The sequence below is a fragment of the Capra hircus genome (assembly GCF_001704415.2).
Source record: "Capra hircus breed San Clemente chromosome X unlocalized genomic scaffold, ASM170441v1, whole genome shotgun sequence".
Taxonomy (NCBI): domain Eukaryota; kingdom Metazoa; phylum Chordata; class Mammalia; order Artiodactyla; family Bovidae; genus Capra; species Capra hircus.
This window is the reverse complement of record NW_017189516.1, coordinates 64,998,341-65,024,095: the sequence shown is the minus strand read 5'-3', so window position 1 is coordinate 65,024,095 and position 25,755 is coordinate 64,998,341.

Genomic DNA, 25,755 nt, shown 5'->3' with positions numbered 1-25,755 from the left:
CGACCCAGATAATCATGATGGTGTGATCACTCACCTAGAGCCAGACATCCTGGAATGGGAAGTCAAGTGGGCCTTGAAAGCATCACTACGAACAAAGCTAGTGGAGTGATGGAATTCCAGTTGAGCTATTTCAAATCCTGAAAGATGATGCTGTGAAAGTGCTGTATTCAATGTGCCAGCAAATTTGGAAAACTCAACAGTGGCCACAGGACTGGAAAAGGTCAGTTTTCATTCCAATCCCAAAGAAAGGCAATGCCAAGGAATGCTCAAACTACCGCACAATTGCACGCGTCTCACACGCTAGTAGAGCGATGCTCAAAATTCTCCAAGCCAGGCTTCAGCAATATGTCAAGCGTGAACTTCCAGATGTTCAAGCTGGTTTTAGAAAAGGCAGAGGAACAAGAGATCAAATTGCCGACATCTGCTGGATCATCGAAAAATCAAGAGTTCCAGAAAAACATCTATTTCTGCTTTATTGACTCTGCCAAAACTTTTGACTGTGTGGATCACAATAAACTGTGGAAAATTCTGAAAGAGATGGGAATACCAGACCACCTGACCTGCCTCTTGAGAAATCTATGTGCAGGTCAGGAAGCAACGGTTAGAACTGGACATGGAACAACAGACTGGTTCCAAATAGGAAAAGGAGTACGTCAAGGCTGTATATTGTCACCCTGCTTATTTAACTTCTATGCAGAGTACATCATGAGAAACCCTGGGCTGGAAGAAGCACAAGCTGGAATCAAGATTGCTGGGAAAAATATCAATAACCTCAGATATGCAGATGACACCACCCTTATGGCAGAAAGTGAAGAGGAACAAAAGAGCCTCTTGATGAAAGTGAAAGAGGAGAGTGAAAAAGTTGGCCTAAAGCTCAACATTCAGAAAATGAAGATCATGGCATCTGGTCCCATCACTTCATGGGCAATAGATGGGGAAACAGTGGAAACAGTGGCTGACTTTATTTTTTTGGGCTCCAAAATCATTGCAAATGGTGATTGCAGCCATGAAATAAAAGATGCTTACTCCTTGGAAGGAACGTTTTGACCAACCTAGACAGCATATTCAAAAGCAGAGACATTACTTTGCCAACACAGGTCCATCTAGTCAAGGCTATGGTTTTTCCTGTGGTCATGTATGGATGTGAGAGTTGGACTGTGAAGAAAGCTGAGTGCCGGAGAATTGATGTTTTTGGACTGTGGTGTTGGAGAAGACTCTTGAGAGTCCCTTGGACTGCAAGGAGATCCAACCAGTCCACCCTAAAGGAGATCAGTCCTGGGTGTTCATTGGAAAGACTGATGCTAAAGCTGAAACTTCAATACTTTGGCCACCTGATGAGAAGAGTTGACTCATTGGAGAAGACCCGGATGCTGGGAGGGATTGTGGGCAGGAGGAGAAGGGGACGACAGAGGATGTGATGGCTGGATGACATCACCAACTCGGATATGAGTTTGGGTGAACTCTGAGAGTTGGTGATGGACAGGGAGGTCTGGCGTGCTGCAGTTCATGGGGTCGCAAAGAGTGGGACACGACTGAGGAACTGAATAGAGTGACTGATTAGACAGACAGTTCATGAGATGAGATCAACCCCACTCTCCCCAGATTGATTTAGGCCTGGATGATTCTCCGCCATCCTGTGCTTTGTTGGGGGTGTTTAAAAGCTTTGCTGGCCAACTTCTATTTGATGTCAGCAGCACCTCTGACACCAAGTCTTGACGATCAAACATGTCTGCAGATATTGCTGTGTGCTGCAGCGGAGGTAAGAGTTTGAGCAAAAAAAAAAAAAAAAAAAACCACAAGAAAAAACCAAAACCAAAACCAAAACAAAAACCAGGGAACCCAGTTAAATCTGATTTTTAGGGAACAGAGAATTACTTAGTATAAGTATGTCACTTGCAGTCTTTTATGTGACAGCTTTATCTGGGGAAGAAACATTGGTGCCCTGGGAGGAACACTTCTTGGAGATCTCATTAATTTTCTTCTGAATTTACAAGCAGCTCTGTTCGGATCTCAGATCTTGGGACTGACATGGGATTTTGTGTTAGAAGAGTGTTCAACGCCCATCAGCAGAGCAGTGGATGAAGGAGGCGTGCTGCCCATATATACAACGGGATGGTACTCACCACCAGGAGTACTGAACGTCCATCAGCAGAGGAGGGGATGAAGGAGGCGTGGTGCCCAGATGTACAATGGGATGGTACTCACCACCAGGAGTACTCAACATCCATCAGCAGAGGAGGGGATGAAGGAGGCGTGGTGCCCATATATACAACGGGATGGTACTCACCACCAGGAGTACTCAACGTCCATCAGCAGAGGAGGGGATGAAGGGGGCATGGTACGCATATATAGAATGCAAAATACTCAGCCATAAATGAGAGCAAAATCGTCCCTTTGCTGCAATGTCACTGGGCATGGAGATTGTCATGCTGAGTGAAGTAAGTCAGATGCAGACAGGCAAATGTCGTATGAGTTATATGTGGACTCTGAATAAAAAGTGTAGATGAACTTAGTTACACAAGAGAAGCAGAGTCACAGACATGGAATGCATACTTATGGTCAGCACGGGGGAACTGGAGAGGATAAGCTGGGAGATTGGGGTTGACACACACCCGCTACTATACATAAAATGGGCTTCCCTGGTGGCTCAGCTGGTGAGGAATCCACCTGCAATGGGAGATTTGCGTTTGACCTCTGGGTTGGGAAGATCCCCTGCAGAACTGGAGTGGCTACCCACTCCAGTATTCTGGCCTGGAATTCCATGGACTACGTACTCCATGGGGTTGCAAAGAGTTGGGCATGGCTGAATGACTTTCACTTGACACATAAAATTGATAACTAACACGGAGCTCTTCTCAGTACTCTGTAATGATCTTTATGGAAATAGAATCTAAAAACAGGCAGATACATAATTTGTATCAGTTCTAATGAGACGGATGAAACTGGAGCCGATTATACAGAGTGAAGTAAGCCAGAAAGAAACACACCAATACAGTATACTAACGCATATATATGGAATTTAGAAAGATGGTGACGATAACCCTGTATGCGAGATAGCAAAAGAGACACAGCTGTGTATAATGGACTTTTGGACTCTGAGGGAGAGGGAGAGGGTGGGATGATTTGGGAGAATGGCACTGAAACATGTATACTGTCACGTAAGAAACGAATCGCCAGTCTATGTTCGATACAGGATACAGGATGCTTGGGGCTGGTGCACGGGGATGATCCAGAGAGATGATACGGGGTGGGAGGTGGGAGGGGGGTTCAGGATTGGGAATTCATGTACACCTGTGGCAGATTCACGTCAATGTATGGCAAAACCAATACAGTACTGTAAACTAAAATAAAGTAAAAATAAAAATTAAAAAAATAAAAAATAAAAACAGGTAGATACATAATTTGTATAAATTATTCACTCGCTGTACACTTGAACCTAATACAACATTATGAATCAACTGTACCTCAATAAAAATCTCAATAAAAAATCTCAATAAAAACCTCTTTTGAAGAAGAAGAAATGAACAATCTGGAAAAAAAAAGTCCTATTTCAGTCTGAAAGGTCCATTGTACTCACACAAAATAACTTATTGTGACCATTAAAGTTTTAAAATTAATTAGTTTATTTTAATTGGAGTCTAATTACTTTACAGTATTGTAGTGGTTTTTGCCTTACATTGACATGAATCAGGATGACCATTAAATTTTTAAAGAATTCATGAAAAAATTATTTTTTGGATTAGAAATGCTGCATTTCAAAGCACTCTCGTCTGTCTTTAGGGGAAACAGCAAAATTCAGAACAGTCTCGTTGAGACCCTCAAACCGTCCCCATTGACTGTTAATTGCGTACTTTCCACCTCACTTCAATGGCAGAAAGCAGACAGTGTTCAGCCCCGATGTTTGCTGAATTAATCTGTGAGTTGAGAAGAACGCTTGGCTGTAAAGTTCTCTGTACTTCTTTAGAATTTCCCTTGTGGGGACAGACTGAAAATTCTAATTATACTGTACTGGTTTGATGAATCTCTTTTCCGTGACTTTTTTCCCTCGAGGTTATTTCTGCTGGAACAACGTCAGTTGGGTAAAAAAAAAAAGAAGAAGAAGAAGAAGAAGAAGAAGTGTGCTCTTCTGCCCTCAGAATTTGGTGGCCTTTCTCTTCCAGCCTATTGGTCTTAATCTAATTAACCAGCGTCAAGAGTCGGTTGTTGGCAGCTGAGCTGAGCTGTGCTGGCAACCGGTAGCTTCTTCTGAAACACCAGCCAGCAGACCCATAAAATTAAGAGGCAGCACTTCACAGACTGTTTCTTGGAACTTGAAGAGCATTCATGTATTTACTTAGACAATAATGCATCAAATAGAAACATAAACACATGCAGTGGGTTTACAAACTCCTTACGAAAAAGAGTCTGTGTCCACTTTCTTTTGTTGTTTTTTTTTTTCGAATCGACCTTCATTTTGCACACGAGAAGTACTCAGTAAGTGCTACTGCTCTAAGGGAAGTTAGAATCAAATGCCTCTGTTGGGTTTGCAGCTGGTGCAGTGGTAAAGAATCCATCTTGCATGCAGGAGATGTGGGTTTGATTCCTGGGTTGGGAAGATCCCCTGGAGAAGGAAATGGCAGCCCACTCCAGTCTTCTTGCCTGGAGAATCCCGTGGACAGCGGAGCCTGGTGGGCTACAGTCCACAGGCTCACAAAGAGTTGGACACGATCGCGCACGCAGGCACACGATCAAACGTTGTGTTCCCAGGCAGTCTGTTACAGTTTTTTCCTCTAGACATTAATGGAAAAACCCACATGAACTATTTGGGGAATCTAGTACCTTTAACCAGAATCTTTTCCGTCCTACCTGCTGAATCATTTCACTCTTAAACTCTTGAATATTTCTTTCTTTCTACCACACGGATGGTTCTCACGTGTGCTGTTGATGGTGGCTGTGATGATGGTGGTGATAATGATGTCAGTGGTGATACTGATGAGATGTGAGTGACGGTGGTGGTGGTGATGATGTTGCTGATGCTGGTGATGCTACTAATGGGGATGATGGTGATGATGTTGAGGTTAGTGGGGAGGGTGACGTTGGTGATGGTGGTCATGACGATGCTGGTGATGCTATTAATGGTGATGGTGATAATGGTAGTGATGGTGATGTTGGTGATGATGTTGCTGATGCTGGTGATGCTACTAATGGTCATGTTGGTGATGATGTTGCTGATGCTGGTGATGCTATTAATGGTGATGCTGGTAATGACGTTGCTAATTCTGGTGATGCTACTAATGGTGAGGGTGACGACGATGTGTGAGTGACGGTGCTGCTGACTGATAGTCACAATAATGTTGGTGACGATACTAGTGCTGAGGGTGATTATGTCGGCAGCGATGGTGACATGGGTGGTGATGTTAGTGACGATGATGGTGCTGGTGTTGACGGTAATGACCGTGATGACGTTAATGTTAGTGATGATGGGGTGATGATGAGAATGTTGGTGGTGAGGGTGATGATGTTAGTGACGATGTTGCTATTAGTCACGGTGATTTGGGAGACGATGTTAATGATTCTGGTGGTAATGATGACTTCATCTCTGTTCTTACCTCAGCTCAGTTCAGTCGCTCAGTCATGTCTGACACTTTTTGACCCCATGGACTGCAGCACACCAGGCCTCCCTGTCCATCACCAACTCCCAGAGTTCATTCAAACTCACGTCCATCGAGTCGGTGATGCCATCCAGCCATCTCATCCTCTGGTGTCTCCTTCTCCTCCTGACCCCAATCCCTCCCAGCATCAGAGTCTTTTCCAATGAGTTAACTCTTTGCATGAGGTGGCCAAAGTACTGGAATTTCAGCTTCAGCATCAGTCCTTCCAATGAACACCCAGGACTGATCTCCTTTAGGATGGACTGGTTGGATCTCCTTGCAGTCCAAGGGGCTCTAAGAGTCTTCTCCAGCACCACAGTTCAAAAGCATCAATTCTTCAGCACTCAGCTTTCTTCACTGTCCAACTCTCACATCCATACATGACCACTGGAAAAACCATAGCCTTGACTTACTTGTTCCAAAATTTAAGAAGCTTTTATTCGGTACTCTGCAGTAATCTTGTGACTGATGTTAAGCCTCCCAATTGTTGTTGTTCAGTTGCTCAGTCATGTACAACTCTTTGTGACCTCATGGACTGCAGCATGTCAGGCTTCCCTATCCTTCACCATATCCAGGACTTTGCTCAAACTCATGTCCATTGAGTCAGTGATGCCATCCAACCATCTCATCCTCTGTCGCCCCCTTCTCCTCCTGATGCAGTAACAGTAGAAATACAGTGAACAGTAAGCATCATGAGCTTGAATCATCCTGAAACCATCCCCACCCCCATCCGCGGAAAAAATGTCTTCCGTGAAAGTGGTGCCTGGTGCCGAGAAAGTTTGGAGACCTCCGGCTTGGAGGATGGGAAGCCTCTGTGCTCAGAGATACATGATGAAAATATTCACAGCAGCTTCGTTCATCACTACTCCAAACTAGAGATAAACCAAAATGACATGAACAGTTATAAACCAAAATGACATGAACAGTTGGCTGGAGAGTTAAATTTTGTATTTTTCCATTGAGAAGAAAATTAAATGAATAGTGTGAAATAAAAGAAGGAAGATGACCCAGTGAACAGCAGCAGGACATCAAAAATTGTACCTTTGTAAGTATAGAAATGCTTGCAATATAGTCTCAGAGGTGATCTGCTCTGCTTTTACCACACACCCATTGCCTAAGTCTCATTGATAAATAGTACACTTAGGGAAGCCTTGGTGAGTGTGCTGTGTTGCTTTATTTATTATTATTTTTTTAAATACTTATTTTATATTGAAGTGTAGTTGATGTACAATGTTGTGTTAGTTTCAGGAGTAGAGCAAACTGATTCAGTTGTACATAGACATGTTTCTATTCTTTTTAAAATTCTTTTCCCATAAGAGTATTGAGTAGAGTTCCCTGTGCTGCCCAGCAGGTCCTTGTCGGTTGTCCGTGTTAAATACAGCAGAGTGTCCATGTCCATCCCTAACTATCTGACTATCCCGTCCCCCATCCTTCCCCTCTGGGAACCATAAGGTTATTGCAGAGTATTGAGCAGAGTCCCCTGTGCTGTCCAGCAGGTCCTTGCTGGTTCTCCATGTGAAATACAGCAGAGTGTCCATGTCCATCCCAGACTCCCTAACTATTCCTACCCCTGGTAAAACCATAAATTTCTCAAGTCAGTCTGTTTCTGCTGTGTAAATACGTTCATTTGCATCATTGTTTTTAGATTCCACACATAAGCGATAATTGTGTTGCTTTGTTTTAAAGGTACTGTTTGAAAGATTGTAAGAGTTGCTTCTCACAACCTTCCTTAGAGGTTGTAGGAAGCAGTTTACAGCCTGTATCACATGAAGAAAGGGATTCTGGGAAGGCAAGGCTGATGGCAAGAAAAAGGCAGGTCAGGGGATAGTCCTTATAGTATCACATTCATGGTGGCATCTAATGATCCGCACTTGCTGTTTTGCAATGTGGAGTGTCATTATTCTGGCAAAAATGCAGTTAGTTCTAAATTCTATCATTTTCCAACCCCCAAATACTGGAATGACATAATGATGGAGAGAGAATGCACCTACTTGGTAGCATTTTCTTGACAGGTAATTAAAATAATTTAATGATGGAAATAAAAATTGTCATGTTTTAGGAATTAGAATACTTGCCATATTTTGAGTTTCATAAAGAAGCAAGAAAGGCAGGCAGTAAAGCCTTTTTTGTGGGAGGAATATGAAAAAAAATGTTGAAATGTGAAAAATGTGAAAATGTTGAAATATGAAAAAATGTGTTGAAAAAAATGCTACAGTATAAAAATGTTTCACCGCTGATGTTTATTCTCTGAAATCTGAAAAGAAGGTTTATTTTTTTTTTTCTATTTTCTATAAATGCATCCATGGGGGATATGCGGTTTGAATGGTTTTAGTCATGCTGAGTTTCTGTAAAGTAAGACAGAATACAGTTTTCCTATTTATTATAGGGGAAATTCCCAAGGTTCTCCATGAATGTTTCATAAGCTACAAAGTAAAATACGAGCTTTTATCCTGCATTAGTTCAAATCATGATGTATGTGGAAAGCCACAAAATAAGCCATATTTCTAAATATCTTTCCCTATGTGATTCTCATTCCAAATTAAAATGTTTTATTTTCTAAAGTATGCAAAGAGGCATAATTTAAAACTAATCACCAATGGAAACTGGGTTAATGTATATTCACAGACAAATGTCTTGCTCCTGAAATTGCTGTGTATATATTGTTTAAACCAGCAACACGTAGCTCAATGCAATGGGGGAATGATTAGATTCACTTCTGGATCCATTACCTGACAACTCTACTGACTGCTGAGTATCTAGTAATTTTCTTAACTTATATGAGGGCTTTATTGTAAAAGTTAATAGTACCTGGGACTTCCCTGGTCATCCAGCAGTTCAGACTTCTCCTTCCAATGCAGCGAGTGTGAGTTTGATCCCTGGGCAGGGAGCTAAAATCCCACATGGGAATTTGTTTTGGTCTTGTGGCCAAAAAAAAAAAAAAAAAAAAGAAAAAAACCAAAAACAAACCCAAAACAGAAACAGTATTATAACAAATTCAATAAAGACTTTCAAAATGGACCACATTAAAAAAAATCTTAGACATACAAAGTAGGAAAAGAAAAACGACAGATCATACTTGATAAATATCACAGAAGGCAAAACCCAACACGTCTAAAGCACTGCGATGACATCATAAATTTTTTTTGTTTGTTTGTAATGGAAAGGAAAGACTGTGAAGCAGATTTCCATAGGTGGGGATCTCTTTTAGTATGGTTTAATGTAAATACATCAACACTGTTGCATTGGTTTCGGGGTAAGTCAGTATAAATGACACGTATTGACTCAACTAGCCCAGTTAATGGAATCACTAAGTTGTTTACTCTTAAACTGGAAATAAGTCACCAGCTCGTGAATTGACTCTAGGTAGCTCGGGGCTGGTGGTAAAGAACCCGCCTGCTGATGGAGGAGACATGAGACATGAGTTCGATTCCTGGGTCTGGAAGATCCCCTGGAGCAGGAAATGGCAACCCACTCCAGTATGCTTGCCTAGAAAAATCCCATGGAGAGAGGAGCCTGGCGGGCTGCAGTCCACAGGATCACAAAGAGTTGGACACGACTGAGCTTGCACGGAGGAGATGAACAAAGTGCAAGAGCAGACACCACACAGTCAACTCGTTTTATGAAATTAGAGCTTAGAAAAGAGGCCACGGATACATGCTACACCATCAATCAACTGATCCAGAGATGGGCCTGAAAGCATACAACAGACGCAATAGCCAAGAGCTGGAAGCAACCTCAGTGTCCATCGACGGATGGGTAAAGAAGATGCCGACCATATACACACAACAGAATACCCTTCATTCAGCCCTAAGAATGAAGCAATGCCATTTGCAGCAACAGGGATGGACGTACAGACGAGCATAGTCAGTGGGGTAAGTCAGACAGAGGAAGACAAAGGCCCTACGATTTTACTCACATGTGGCGTGCTGCGATTCATGCGGTCGCAAAGAGTCGGACACGACTGAGCGACTGAACTGAACTGAACGGAACTGAGCTGATGGAGCCTAAAAAATACAAAAAATTCGTGAACATAACAAAGCGAAGCAGACTCGCATATATACAGAGCACACTTCTGATTCCCCGTGGGGAGAGGCGAAGGGGAGGGGACAAATACGGCTAGGGGATTAAGAGGTATAAACTATTAGATAGAAATTAAGCTACAAGAATACGGTGTATATCACAAAGAATATAAGCACTGTTTCCTGATAACCATAAACGGAGCATCTCCTTAAAAATGGAAATACTCCTGCAACACATAACATTATACAGTTGCTGTGCCTCGCTTAGTCGCTCAGTCGTGTCTGACTCTTTGCGACCCCATGGACTATAACCCCCCCAGGCTCCTCTGTCCATGGGAATTCTCCAGGCAAGAATACTGGAGTGGCTTGCCATTTCCTTCTCCAGGGGATCTTCCCGACCCAGGGACTGAACCCAGGGTCTCCGGCATTGCAGGCAGATTCTTTGCCATCTGAGCCCCCCAGGGAAGCTCATACGATAACTATACTTCAATTTTTAAAACGTCTAGAGAAAAGGCAATGGCACCCCACTTCAGTACTCTTGCCTGGAAAGTCCCATGGACGGAGGAGCCTGGTGGGCTGCGGTCCATGGGGTCGCTAAGAGTCGGACACGACCGAGCAACTTCACTTTCACGCATTGGAGAAGGAAATGGCAACCCACTCCAGCGTTCTTGCCTGGAGAATCCCAGGGACGGGGGAGCCTGGTGGGCTGCCATCTATGGGGTCGCACAGAGTCGGACACGACTGACGCGACTTAGCAGCAGCAGCGGTAGCAGAGAAAAATATAATAAAATTGGAAAGCCAAAAGAAACCAAAACAAATTCAAAACTAAGTAGAGATTCACGATTCCACTGGAATCAAATATCTTACAGGTGATGTTGCTCTAATGGGCATTAAAACCAACTTGTTTGGGGGTAAAATACCAAGTTGTCTTGCAGACATTAATGGGATGTATGGTTCTCTCTATATACGACAGGTACCCATATCAAACTTAGATCACAAAGTATTTTGTTAATTTTATTAAAGTATAGTGGATTTACAGTGCATTTTAGTTTCAGGTGACTAGCAAAGTAATTCAGTTATATACATATGTTTATTTGTTCTCAGATTTTTTTTCGCATATAGGTTATTAGAGAGCATTGAGCAGAAATCTCTATGCTATACAACCGTTCCTTGTTGGTTATCCATTTTAGATACGTAACGTGCATATTTTAATCCCAAATTCCTATTTTATTCCCCCCAACCTTTCTTCTTTGGTAACAATAAGTGTTTTTTTTTTTTTTTTTAAGTCTGTGAGTCTGTTTCTCTCTTGTAAATAAGTTCGCTATCATTGAAAAAAATAAGATTCCACATGTGAGTGACATCAAATATTTGTCTTTCTATGACATTTTTCGCTTGGTAGGATCATCTCCTTTATTTCAAATCAGTTGTCTAAAGCTGTTGTGATTCTCTTGGTTTTATTTTCATTTTACTGGTGCTTTTATTTTCTGGCGAAAAAGAAGGTGTTGTCTTAGATGCCTCAGTATTAGTCACTCAGTCGTGTCTGATTCTTTGCGACCCCTTCAGCCCGCCAGGCTCCACTGTCCATGGGGATTCTCCAGGCAAGAATACGAAGTGGGTTGCCATGCCCTTCTCCAGGGGATCTTCCCCACCCAGGGATCGATCCCCGATCTCCTGCGTTGGCAGGCAGATTCTTTACCATCTGAGCCACCAGGGAAGCCCAAACTTGCCCCTGGTTACACCTTTCTTTGTGGGTTGAAAAGCATACATTTGAAGAAGCCCTAACTGGACCCCACTGTTTACGCAGCTTCATGCTGGAGGTAGGCTCCTGTCCGGGGAGATTTGAGAAACAGCTTTTAAAATACTGGCTTTGACTAAATGCCTTCCTAAAATGCTGACGTGTACTCTTCAATCAAGATGTATTATGAATGCCTATTCCCCAAGTTAAAACCACGGCATGAGAGGACATATGGTGTGTATTTCTTACCCCTTAGTGGTTATTTTTTCAAAGTATTCTGCACAGCAGCAGGCAACACTGTCTTCTGTCTGGGGCTCTCCTGCAGAGCAAGGTCTTTAAATTTCCGCTTTGGTTCCATTCACCAGAGAGTCTGGTATAGTTACTGAATATAGTCACTTGGGGTTCATTGCCCCATGTTGAAATCACATCTTTCACCATGATTTGACATGATATCGAAAGACTTTCTGAGGATAATATCGAGACCAGTGGCTTTAAACTGCAGTGAGGAGCATTTTTGGTTTTCTCATTGGGATGAGGGTGCTATTGGACACCCGGTGAGGGTGTAAGGACCAGGGTTTCTTTATTTTAATGTGTTATTTAAATCTATTTATGTTTGATTGAAGGATAATTGCCTTACAGTACTGTGTTGGTATTACAGTATTAACCAAACATCAGTATCAGTCAGCTACTGGTTAACTTATGTCTTCTCCCACTTGAACAGAGGGGATAAATAGATAATGCTCCATCTATTTATTCTATAAATGAAAATGCTTCATCTATGTATTTATCATCTATCTATACATCTTTTTAAGAAAATGTACTTATTTTTATTTGGAGGATAATTTTTGCAATATTGCGCTGGTTTCTATCATATATCAACATGAATCAGCCATAGATACACACAAGTCCCCTCCTTCTTGAACCTCCCCGCCACCCAATCTCACCGTTCCAGGATGTCACAGAGCCCCGGATTTGAGCTTTCTGTGTCATACAGCAAATCTCCATGAGTAGGGATGGCTGTGATGGTCAGGACAGTCTCCACCACAGGGAACTCTCTGACCCCTCCCAATGTCAACAGCACAAAGGTTGAGAAACCGTGACGTAGAGCGGCAGTTATAATGGAACCATGCTCTCTGCACTTCTGGTCTACCATGGGGACCAGCTGGATGAAAGGCACGTTTTGATACGACGTAGTCTGCCTCACATCCAGCCACACACAACGGTAAATGCCGAAGAACAAATGAAGCAAGACTGTACGGTCCTACTTTAGGGCAGCTCGGCAAGGAGTGATGGAAACTAGTGCCTGCTTAACTGCGGGGATTGAGAAAGTGCATACAATGTGGACCCCTGCAACGCTTCAAGGAGCTTCTATTGCTTGGGGCGTGCCTGGAAACGAATCCCTTTAATATAATACAGAAAGATGCTCAGGACAGGGTGGGGGCAAGATGGTGTTATGAATACTTACCGCTTTGTGTGCAAAGGTGGATTATATTTCATAGGAGTAATTTGAACTCCCAGAATAGCCAACTATGATTGATAGTCTAAGACGGATGAGATTGGCGGATAGGGGAATGGATAGATGAGATAGATATAGGTGACAGAGATATAGATAGATGATAAATAAATAGATGAGATAGATGGATAGGTAGATGATAAATAGGCAATAGATTAGACGATAGGTCAGTAGGTTGATTGATAGATGGTAGGTAGACATAGATGATATAGATGATAGAAAATAGATATAGACAGATGATCAATAGATAATAGGTTAGATAGATGTTTGGTAGGTGGTTTGATAGATACAGATGATAGAAAATAGATACTGGTAGATGATAAATAGGCAATGGATGATAGGTTAGATAGATGTTAGGTAGGTAGTTTGATAGATACAGATGATAGATAGAAAATCGATACAGGGAGATGATAAATAGGCAATAGATGATAGGTTAGATAGATGTTAGGTAGGTAGTTTGATAGATATCAGTGCAGTTCAGTTCAGTTCAGTTGCTCAGTCATGTCCAACTCTTTGCGACCCCATGAATCGCAGCACGCCAGGCCTCCCTGTCCATCACCATCGCCTGGAGTTCACTCAGACTCACGTCCATCGAGTCAGTGATGTCATCCAGCCATCTCACCCTCTGTCGTCCCCTTCTCCTCCTGCCCCCAATCCCTCCCAGCATCAGAGTCTTTTCCAATGAGTCAACTCTTCGCATGAGGTGGCCAAAGTACTGGAGTTTCAGCTTTAGCATCATTCCTTCCAAAGAAATCCCAGGGCTGATCTCGTTTAGAATGGACTGGTTGGATCTCCTTGCAGTCCAATATAGACTAGGTGATAAATAGGCAATAGATGAGAGGTTAGATAGATGTTAGGCAGGTAGTTTGATAGGTAATAGATAGATGATACATGTTGCAGGTAGATATAGACACACAGTGCATTTGTGTCTAAATAGCAATAATAAAATAAGAACATGATATTTAGGAGCTCTTCCTGGGAAATTCCTGTAGTTTGTCTCCTCTCAAAGCCGTGTTCAGAGTTGCTACAGTGTTTAAGGAAAGCGATCATACCGTAGTGAGATGAGCTAAGCAAAACTGCTCTGCCTCAGGTGGGAAGCAATGTATGCGTATTGTGGGGCTGGGAAAAGGAAGCAGGTGTAGAGCAACAGGCAAAATTGCTGACGAGAGAGACTGTAACTGATGAAATGAGATAGAATAAGAATAATGAAGCCGTTATGAGACAGACATTGCTGGTAGAGGAGATAAGATCTAAAGTCGAGCTTCCTTCTGAGGTTGGGAGGGAGGAGGGAGGAGGGAGGTGGGAGGAGGGACCTAAAAGAGAAAGATGGGGATGGAGTTTGGTGGGGAGGTGCAGGGAGAAGGGGAAACGTTCAATCCGGACACAGACAAATTGGGATCTGGGCTCTTGGGTTACGGGGGCCTTCCCTGGTGGCTCAGCTGGTAAAGAATCCGCCTGCAATGTGGGAGACCTGGGTTGGGAAGATCCCCTAGAAAAGGGGAGGCTACCCATTCCAGTATTCTTGTCTGGAGAATCCCATGGACAGAGGAGCCTGGTGGGCTACAGTCCATGGGGTCGCAGGGAGTTGGGCATGACCGAACAACTTTCAATTTTTCTTGGGTTATAGAAGACAGTCATAGAATCTTTTTTTTTTTTTTTTTTTTGGTATTGTAGCATAGCCAAAATCACTGCAAATGGTGACTGCAGCCATGAAATTAAGATGCTTACTGCTTGGAAGGAAATTTATGACCAACCTAGAGAGCATATTAAAAAGCAGAGACATTACTTTGCCAACAAAGGTCTGTCTAGTCAAGGCTATGGTTTTTCCAGTAGTCATGTATGGATGTGAGAGTTTGACTATAAAGAAAACTGAGTACTGAAGAACTGATGCTTCTGAACTGTGGTGTTGGAGAAGACTCTCGAGAGTCCCTTGGACTGCAAGGAGATCCAACCAGTCTATCCTAAAGGAGATCAGTCCTGGGTGTTCATTCGAAAGACTGATATTGAAGCTGAAACTCCAATAGTTTGCCCATCTGATGCGAAGAGCTGACTCACTTGAAAAGACCCTGATGCTGGGAAAGATTAAGGGCAGGAGGAGAAGGCAGAGGATGAGATGGTTGGATGGCATCGCCGACTCAATGGACGTGAGTTTGGGTAAGCTCTGGGAGTTGCTGCTGGATAGGGAGGCCTGGGGTGCTGTGGTTTGTTCATGGAGTTGCAAAGAGTCAGGCATGACGGAGCGACTGGACTGAAGTGATAGCTGATTAACAATGTTATGGTAGCTTCAGGTGGACAGCAAAGGGCCTCAGCCATACATGCCCACGGACGTGTATCCATTCTCCTCGACCTGGCCTTCCCGGGTGGCACTTGTGGTAAAGAGTCAGCCTACCCCTGCAGGAGAAGTAAGAGACATGGGTTCGATCCCTGGGTGGGGAAGATCCCCTAGAGGCGGAAATGGCACCCCACTCCAGGATTCCTGCCTGGGAAATCCCATGGACAGAGAAGTCTGGCAGGGCTGCAGTCCATGGAGTCGCAAAGAATCGCACACGACCAAGTGACTGAACGCGCACGCTCACGTGAAATTCATTTATCAGGGGCAGACTCCCCACGGACAGTCTCCAGAAGATTAACAGGAGGTGATTGATGATGTCTCTGGCGACAAATTCTTCCAAGATTGGAAGGTATGACTCCATTGAGGACTTGTGTTGGTGGGATGAAGAGGCTGATGGGTTATACATCAGATGCTTTAACCTGATCTCATAAGAAGGCTGCATTTTTTTTTTTTAAACAAGAGTGAAGTGCATGCTAAGCCATTTCAATCATGTCTGACTCTTTGTGACCCCATGGACTGTAGCCTACCAGACTCCTCTATCCATGGGATTCTCCAGGCTAGAATAGTGGAGTGGGTTGACATTTCCTCCTCCAGGGGATCTTCCTGACCCAGGGATAGAACCCAGGTGTCTTATGTCTCCTGCATAGCACCACCTGGGAAGCTCTGCAAGAGCTAGCTGTTGCTGCTGCTAAGTTGCTTCAGTCGTGTCCGACTCTGTGCAACCCCATAGACAGCAGCCCACCAGGCTCCCCCGTTCCTGGGATTCTCCAGGCAAGAGCACTGGAGTGGGTTGCCATTTCCTTCTCCAATGCATGAAAGTGAAAAGTGAAAGTGAAGTCGCTCAGTCGTGTCCAACTTCGAGACCCCATGGACTGCAGCCTACCAGGCTCCTCCATCCATGGGATTTTCCAGGCAAGAGTACTGGAGTGGGTTGCCGTTGCCTTGTCTGCAAGAGCTAAAGGCGTCCTCAGATCCTTGACTCCATGGTCCTGGGACTCACCCATTTAAGCGGTGGGAGAAGGAATCAGGGGTGATGAAGCCTATTCAGGCTACCATCCCTGGATTCTACAAACACATGAACTCCTTTTCACTTGCATTTTCTGCATCACTGTCACTTCAAACCCAGCTTGACTTCCTTCCTTTGACAAATGTCTCAAAGTAGGAAATGTTTCATTGACGTTAGAGATTTATGACTATCTCCTGAAACATATTATATAAAGCTGCAGGTGGGAAGCCACATGTTTTATTCAAGGACAGGTTGGGCAAAATATCCTTGGGCTTGAAAAAAAAAAGAATACTTTAAAAATAGACTGGGATTAGGTAGTCTAGGAGAAAAAAAAAAAGTGTAACCACATGCAGGGACCTATTTGTGGCAACTGCTCTCTCTTATTTCAGAGGTCAGTGTAAGCTTATATGCCCTAGGGTGGGGTTTTTAGGATGCAGGTATGGAGACATCAGGTTTTGGGAAGCACAAACAGGACTGCACTGAAAATTGCTTGATAAAGAATGAATGAATATAAGGACTTCCCTGGTGGTCCAGGGATTAACACTTTACCTTTCAATGCAGGAGGTGCAGTTTCGATCCCTAGTCAGGGAGCTAAGATTCCACTTGCCTCGCGGCCAAAAAAAACCCCAAAACATAAAACAGGAATAATATTGTCACAAATTCCATAAAGGCTTGAAAGGTCCACATCAAAAATAAACGTTAAAAAGAATGAATGGATATATACTGAAGTGAATTCAAATTTAAGTTGATAGTCAAGGATCTCTGAATCCGTTCAATGACACCACTGTTCATTTTGTGAGTTGGGGGATGGTTTTGTGTAGAGATTTATTTATCATATGCATCTGTGTTGACGAAGACTTGGAAATCGGCATGATTCCTAGGGTCTCAGGCTGTAGGAGAGTGTCAAGTGTGGGCTGATTAACAACAAATATTTAGGGGTTTCAGGACTGGTTTCAGGCTTGGTGAGTTGCCTGAGCCCGTTGGCAAGGATTCTTCTTCTTTTTTTTTTTTTCTTATTCATTTTAATTTATTTTTAATTGGAGTATCGTTGCTTTACAATATTGCGCTGGTTTCTGCCATACATTAGCATGACTCGGCCGTGGGTATACATATGCGCCCTCTGTCTTGAACCCCCCTCCCTCCTCCCATCCCATCCCATCCTTCTAGGTTGTCGCAGAGCCCCACTTTGAGCTCCCTGAGTCATGCAGAAAATTCACACTGGCTGTCTGTTGTACACCTGGTGAGTTGGTGATGGACAGGGAGGCCTGGCGTGCTGCAGTTCATGGGGTCGCAAAGAGTCGGACACGACCGAGCGACTGAACTGAACTGAACTGAATGTATACGTTTCCATGGACTCTCTTAAATCATCCCTCCCTCTCCATCCCCCTCTGGGTCCACAGGTGTGTTCTCTATGTCTCTAACTCCCTTGCTGCTCTGTGGATAGGTTCACCAGGATCATGGTTCAAGGTTCCACGTGGATACTTTAATATATGATATTTGTCTTTCTCTTTCTGACTTACTTCACTCTGTGTAATAGGCTCTAGTTTCGTGCGCCTCATTAGAATGGATTCAAATGCATTCCTTTCTTATGGCTGAGAAATATTCCATTGTGTATATGGTTTCCTTAGGGTGTGTGTGTATATATATATATATTCCTACCAAGAGCCTCAGGAAGCATTGCCATCGGGGCCGTTTGCTTGACTGCATTTCTGCACCCGAATTCTTCCTCACTTTCCCTTCTGTGAGGTCAGTAATTGCTCTAAAAATCTCATTGGTTCTAGATTTTTAGATTATCACAGGTTCTCAGATGGTATTTTTTTCCCCCCTACAGCTATTTACCATGGAGGAGATGGCCAATTATATGATGCCATCGATTTGCCATAGGTTTAGAAAAGATGGATTCTTCTCTTGGATAGCCTGGCCAGTCTCCAGGGGTCTTTTCCAAATAGGAAAGTCTATGTTTTAATAGAGTCAGACCTCATTCGTTCTTGATTAAACAGTAGCAGATGGACATTGCATGAGGTTTTTAAGGCTATTTTTACTCTCAGGGCAAACAGAATTGTATCTTATGTAATAGATGAGGTCCTCTGAGTGGAGTTTTCCTGTTTAGCACTGTTGACATTTGGGCTGGAGAATTCTTTGTGGAGGGGGCCGTCTTGTGTATCGCAGGATGCTTACTGGCACCCCTGGTCTTCACCCAACAGATGATGGTTCTCCCGTCAAAGCAACCCAAAGTGTCTTCATGCATGCATTTCTTCCATTATGTCCGACTCTTTGCTACGCCATGGACTATAACCCGCCAGGATCCTCTGTTCGTGGGATTCGCCAGGCAAGAATACTGGAGACGGTTGCCATGGCCTCCTCAGATGCTGATAAAACTCCCCCTGAAGGCAAAATAACCCCTGGTTGAGAACACCTGCCTCAGCGATATATATCCCTGAGAAAAAGTATTCTAATTGTTAAAATGTTAACATCTTCTTGTATGGAAACCTTCTTGAAGGCATAGTTCTCATGCTCAGATTTTGCTGGAGGGCAGGAAAAATTATTCATATTTAAGGAAGACAGCAGAATATATACAGACTTCAAAGACTCCTGGTTTGCTCTAAGATTGGCAGCAATCATGTCATACGTAAAGCAAGATGAGTGAGTTTGTCTCTTTAGTAACCGTATGCAATGACATTAATGATCAGTGATAATGAAGTATGAGAAAAGGGGACAACTAAAATGGCTTTAACATGAAGTAAAATAGTTTTTTTACTTGCAAAAATAAAACCAAATACTTGCAAGATTAAAAAAAAATTTTCTTTAGTTTTTGTTTTAGGTGTAGTTGATGTATAATATGATATAAGCTTCAACTATGCGATACAGTGACTCAATATTCTTAAAGGTTATATTCCTTTTAAACTTATTATAAAATATTGACTACATTCCCTATGCTGTATGGCAGCCCACCAGGCTCCCCTGTCCCTGGGATTCTCCAGGCAAGAACACTGGAGTGGGTTGCCATTTCCTTCTCTGATGCATGAAAGTGAAAAGTGAAAGTGAAGTTCCTTAGTCGTGTCCGACCCTTAGCGACCCCATGGACTACAGCCCACCAGGCTCCTCCATCCACGGGATTTTGCAGGCAAGAGTACTGGAGTGGGGTGCCATTGCCTTCTCCGGCAAAATATTGACTACATTCTGTGTGCTGTAGAATATATCTTTGTAGCTTATTTCATGCATAATCGCTTGTACCTCTGAATGCCGCTCTGTTGGGACAGTAAGCTACTTTATTCCCAGTGACAGGATTGTTCACCACTCCACAGGCACCCTGTGAAGGTAAAGACTGCAAGAATTAGTCAATAAACGAACTGGGAAGACTTCCCTGCCCATCTGGCCATTAAGACTTCCGCTTGCAATGCAAGAGGTGCGGGTTTGATAGCTGGTCTGGGAACTAAGATCCCACGGTGCCTCGTGGCTGAAAAAACAAGACATAAAATGGAGGCAGAATTGTAACACCTTCAATAAGGACTTTTTAAAAGTGGTTCACATCAGAGAAACTAGACAAAAGCAAAGGGAAACAGAGACCGCGGACAAAATGGCAGAATCCACTCAACGGGGCTTAAAGTATTAACTTCAAGAGCATGCACGTAGATGAAAATGAGGTTATCGGTATATCGATGTGATTTTCTTCAGTGCTTCGTTTTCTTTACGGCTGTGCTGGGTCTTTGTTGCTGTGTGTGGGAATTTCGTTAGTTGCAGCGAGCGGGGGCTGCTCTCGTTGGAGTGTGCCATGGCGTCTCTTGTTGCAGAGCAGCAGCTCTAGGCACGCAGACTATAATTGTTGTGTCTCCCAGACCCTAAAGTGTGGACTCAGTACTTGTGGTGCACGCACTTAATTGCTCCAAGGCATGTGGGATCTTCCTGCACCGGGGATCGAACTGGCGTCCCCCACGCTGCAAGGCAGACTCCCAACTAGCGGGCCACCAGGGAAGGCTCACTGTGGATTTTGAAGTACCTGTGGTCCAAGAAGATAAACCTGAGCTGACGGTCCTGAGATAGGTCCTGGTGATTCTTAGAAGAGAAGGTGGATCTTCAGAGAGTGGCCACCATGAAGAGCTGGATGGTGTGTGTGTGTTAAGCGGAAGGTGGGCATACATCTGTAGGATTATCAGGACTACGTCTGAAGAAGTTTCTTACCAAATGGTACATGTTGGCAGGCTAGGGGAGATGGTCTAAAGTTTTTCAATTTGCTTTTACAGGTTTTTTTTTTTTAATGGAAATACGATTGCTTCACAATGTTGTATTACCTCTGTTGTGCAAGAAAGTGAATCAGTCATACAGGTTTGTATAAACACACGTGTGTATGGATTCGGACAAACCAACTGCAAATTTTTGGGAAGGGCTGCTTGAGGGGTATGTGACCATGTTTCAGATAACAGGATGGGGGAATCGATTTCTACTGGAAAGAAAAGGTGGATGTGATTGAGTGAAAAGAAAGGAGATCATTAAGCATGTGATTCTGTTTGTGTAAAGAACGTATTTGCACGTGACGAACAGACCTGCAGAGACGCATACGGAAGCGTCACTCGTGGTAATTGCTTGGGGGTAGGGATCTGATGTGTTTTGTTATTTTTACTTTCTGTTTTTTTGGATGTTCCATACCGCACATACATTTATTGTTGCTGCTCAGTCGCCAAGTCGCGGCCGACTCTTTTGTGACCCCATGGACTGTAGCCCTCCAGGCTCCTCAGTCCATGGGATTCTCCAGGCAAGAATGCTGGCGTGGGTTGCCGTTTCTTTCTGTACGTTGTTGTTATTGTTCAGTTACTACATTGTGTCTGACTCCTTGCGACCACATGGACTGCAGCATGCCAGGCTTCCCTGTCCTTCACCAACTCCCAGAGTTTGCTCAAACTCATGTCCATCGAGTTGGTGATGCCATCCAACCATCTCATCCTCTGTCATCCCCTTCTTCTGCCTTCAATCTTTCCCAGCATCAGGGTCTTTTCTAATGAGCTGGCTCTTTGCATCAGGTAGGCCAAGTATTGGAGCTTCAGCTTCAGCATCAGTCCTTCCCATGAATATTCAGGACTGATTTCCTTTAGGATGGACTGGTTGGATCTCCTTGCTGTTCAAGGGACTCTCAAGAGTTTTCTCCAGCACCACAATTCAAAAGTATGAATCGTCTGGCGGTCAGCTTTCTTTATGGTCCAACTCTCACATCTGTACATGACTACTGGAAAAACCATAGCTTTGAGTATGTGGACCTTTCTCAGCAAAGTGATGTCTTTGATTTTTAATATGCTGTCTAGGTTTGTCATAGCTTTTCTTCCAAGGACCAGGAGTCTTCCAATTTTGTTTGGGTACCCACCTGTAAATTTCTACCGCCTTCTTCAGAAATGATGACAGTCCATTTTTTTTTTTTTCCAAAAATGCACTGGCCCATTTCAAAAAGTACAGCCATTCATGAATTTTGCAGAGTCTGTGAAGACACAGAATAGGCACGGACTCACCTTTTGAAAACCTGTTTTTCTGGAAGGCGTCATCTGAGCATTCAAGGTCTTTCACACTGCCTTCTGATTATATGGAGACGTATTAGCTGAGAGTATAATGAAGACCAATGCCGCCTGTCTATCGACTGTTTCATTTCTCCCCTCATTTAATTACTGAAATTTATTTATCAGTCAATTTGCCTGGATTGGCTTCTTTAATTATAAGGAGCCTTGAAGGGTGAACGGGGTGCTGTTGGAATTACATTAGCTGTCTACCAAGGGACATGCAATTATAAAGTTTTCTCCAGTCTGTATCAGCTTGATTAATGCATTAATTCTACACTGCTTTATCTTCCACTAAGGTCTGAGTATGGCAGAAGAACGGGGGGAACACCTGAATGGCAATATTAGAGATGACCCTTCAGATATGGAAGAGAAATCACGTGCAGTTTTATTAACACATTGTTTAATTAGGACATGAGTGGTTTAAGCCATCTGGATCAGTTAGTACATTTGCAATTATTTTAAGCACTGTTCATCTTTTTTTTCTTCCCAAAGACTGTGTTTCCTCATAATTAATTTTAATCAAAGCTTTATTGAGTTGCAATTCACATATGAAATTTACACTTGTTACTTAAAAAACTTGAAATTTACTGTGGAAAAGCTTTTTAAAAGTATTTTCTGATTTGTTTGGCCGTGCTGGATCTTAAATGTGGTGAGCGTGATCTTTTAGTTATGGCATGTGGGATATAGTTCCCTGACAAGATGTGGAACCCTGGGCCCTCTGCATTGGGAATGTGGAGCCTTGGGCCCTCGACCAGCAGGGAAGCGCTGAAAGTTACACTTTCACAGTGTCCACTTTTTATGGCTTCTGGTATACTCAGAAGCGCTGAAAGTTACACTTTCACAGTGTCCACTTTTTATGGCTTCTGGTATACTCAGAGTTGTATGTCTGTCACCGCTTTCTTATTTCAAGATGCTTTTATCACCCCCTGTAAGAAAGTGAAAGCTGTGTCCGACTCTTTGGGGCCCCACAGACTATACAGAGCCTGGGATTCTCCAGGCCAGAATGCTGGACTGGGTAGCCATTCCCTTCTCTCCCGGGGATCTTCCCAGCCCAGGGACTGAACCCAGGTCTCCCGCATTGCGGGCGGATTCTTTACCAGCTGAGCCGCCTGCGGGGCTTTCATTCATTTCCAGGCATGTCCCGTCTTCTCTTCCCTCAAGCAGCATAGACCATGAATCTCCTTTCTCTATGTGTTTGCTTCTTCTGCGCATTTCCCATCGATTGGGTTAGAGTTTACGTGGTGTCTTCTGTCTGGATTCTTGAGCTTGGGAGGGTAACGTTGGCAAAGCTAAGCTGCCTTGTAGTGTGTATCAGCCTTTCATTCGTTTTTATGGTTGAATCGCTTTCTAGTGAGTGGTGCATATGTGGGTCCAACTCTCTGCGACCCCGTGGACTGTAGCCCGCCAGGCTCCTCTGTCCGTGGGATTCTCCTGGCAAGAATCCTGGAGTGGGTTGCCATGCCCTCCTCCAGGGCGTCTTCCCCACCCAGGGATCGAAGCTGCCTCTCCCACATCTTCTGTATCGGCAGGTGGATTCTTCACCACTGGCCCCACTTGGGAAGCCCCGGTTGAGTGGATAGACCTCCTTTTGTCCATCCATCCATCCGTTGATGGGCATTTGGTTTGCTCCCACATTTTGCCTCTTACAAATAATAATAATCGTACGCGTGTTCTTATGTTTTACTCTGGACTCTCGTTTTTTCTTGGGTATGTATCGAGGAGTTACATGGTTGGGTCATGTGGTCACCCTGCGTTCAGCCATTGAGAAACTCTCAGACTGTCTTCCCAAGTCGCCAAAACGTCTTACGTTCCACCAGCAGCAGGTGAGAATTCCAGGTTTTTCTACATCCTGCCCAATGCTTGTTTCTGGCTCTTTTCTCTTTTAGCCACCCATCAAAATGTAGATCCTGAAATTCTAATCTTCAAAACTGAAGGAGCTTGAGATGATCATACTAAGTGAGTCATACTATGATATCACTTCTATGTGGAATCTTAAAAGGAGTTATGCAAATAAAATCATGTCTAAAACGTGGACTCACAAACAGAGAAACCAAATTTAAGGTTACCAAAGGGGAAAGGGCTAGGAGGGTTAAATTGGGAACTTGGGATTAAGAGACACACACTACTGTATACAAAATTGAAGGCAGGAGGAGAAGGGGACCACAAGGGATGAGTGGTGATGGCATCACCGACTCAATGGACATGAGTTTGAGCAAACTCTGGGAGATGGTGAAGGACAGGGAGGCCTGGCATGCTGCAGTCCATGGGGTTGCAAAGAGCTGGACATGACTGAGACACTGAACAACAATTACATAAAACAGATAGCAAACAAGGACCTACTGTATACCTCACAGAACTCTGCTCGGTATCTTGTAATAACCTATGATGGAGAAGAACCTGAAAAAGGAATATATATGTTTGCTTCTGCATTTTCTCACTTCTCTGGTTGAATTTATTCTTTGCAACTTGGGCAAGGTCAAAGGGAGACCAAAGCTTTTCTACAGACCAGAAGCAGGGGACATGGGGGTGTGTGTGTGTTTATGAATGTTACGTGTGTGTGTCTGTCTGTTCCTAGGGAGCTGCTGCAGCCTCCTGCTTGACTTGAGTATAAGTGAATCTGAGTCAGAAATTTAGCGTCAGATCCTTGTAGACCTGTGCGTATCTGAGTCAGCAGGAGCTGTCCCCATGGAAACAAACAGCTGTTCCTCTACTCGGTGCTAGAATTTTCTCCTTGTTCAGTATCATTACATAGACCGTTATCTGATCAGTCTGGGTCAGGAATCTGGGGATGGTAACCATAACACAGTCTTTCTGCTCCAAAAGTTTGTGTTGCGTGCATGCTTAGTTGCCTGAGTCACATCTGACGCTTTGCGACCCCCTGGACTATAGCCCACCAGGCTCCTCTGTCCATGGGGATTCTCCAGGCAAGAATGCTGCCGTGGGTTGTCATGTCCAGGGCATCTTCCCGACTCAGGGATCAAACCCAGGGTCTCCTACATTGCAGGTGGATTCTTTATCATCTGAGCCACCAGGGAAGCCAGACCTAAAACCCTGCAAATCACACGTAGAAGGAATCTCTCTGTATAAATCCCTGGGTGGTAATGGGTCTGAGTTTTAACTTCTATACATAGGAGGGACTGATTTTAAACCTTGCTGAAAAGGAGTTGCATAAGGTAATCAGTGGATAATATCTGATCCGTTTTAATATGAAGAACAGGTCACCCAGCAGATAAGTGGTGTATGCTTTCATTTTCTACAAAATATAAAAGCGTATATCAGCTTGAGTTAAGGTGGATGAACCACGAGTAGGTATTGATGATAAACATACGCTCACATGATGCAAATGTTGTCTTGCTATTTTCCCCTCCTCTGTCTCATTTTTACTGTCTTCCTTTGCCCAGGCAGCACTAATATTTCTAGAATCCGTAAAGGAGGGAAATAAAAATGAATAAAGCCTAACACAAAGTCATAAGTGTGTCAACACGCACATTAAAGAGGACAATATGCAGATTGAAAATAGAAGGGAAATTCCCTGAAGAGACAAAAAAGCTTGAGCGAGAAAGTATTTTAAGACTCTCATGCCCTTCACTTCCTCAATCTTATGGATGTTCTGAACTGCAAAGCTATGACTTTTGCAAAGCTGGCAGGCATTTCACTCACAAGAGATAGAGACCTTTTACTTTGACTTAAGGTTTCTGCCATTTTCATGTGGGAATGTTTCCTCACTTAAGGTACAGACCTTTTATTTTCCTTTGCAGAATCTGAGGCTGGAGCATTATTCTAAACTCTGTAAGCAAATATCATAACTTTTTGGCTAGAGACTCATATTCTCCCCTTTTTTTAAGTTCAACTTTTTATTGGACTATAATTGCTTTACGATGCTGTGTTAGTTTCTGCTATAAAACAGCGTGATACAAGTATACAAATGTCTCCTCCCTCTGGAGCCTCCCTCCCACCTCCATCCACACCTCTAGGTCATC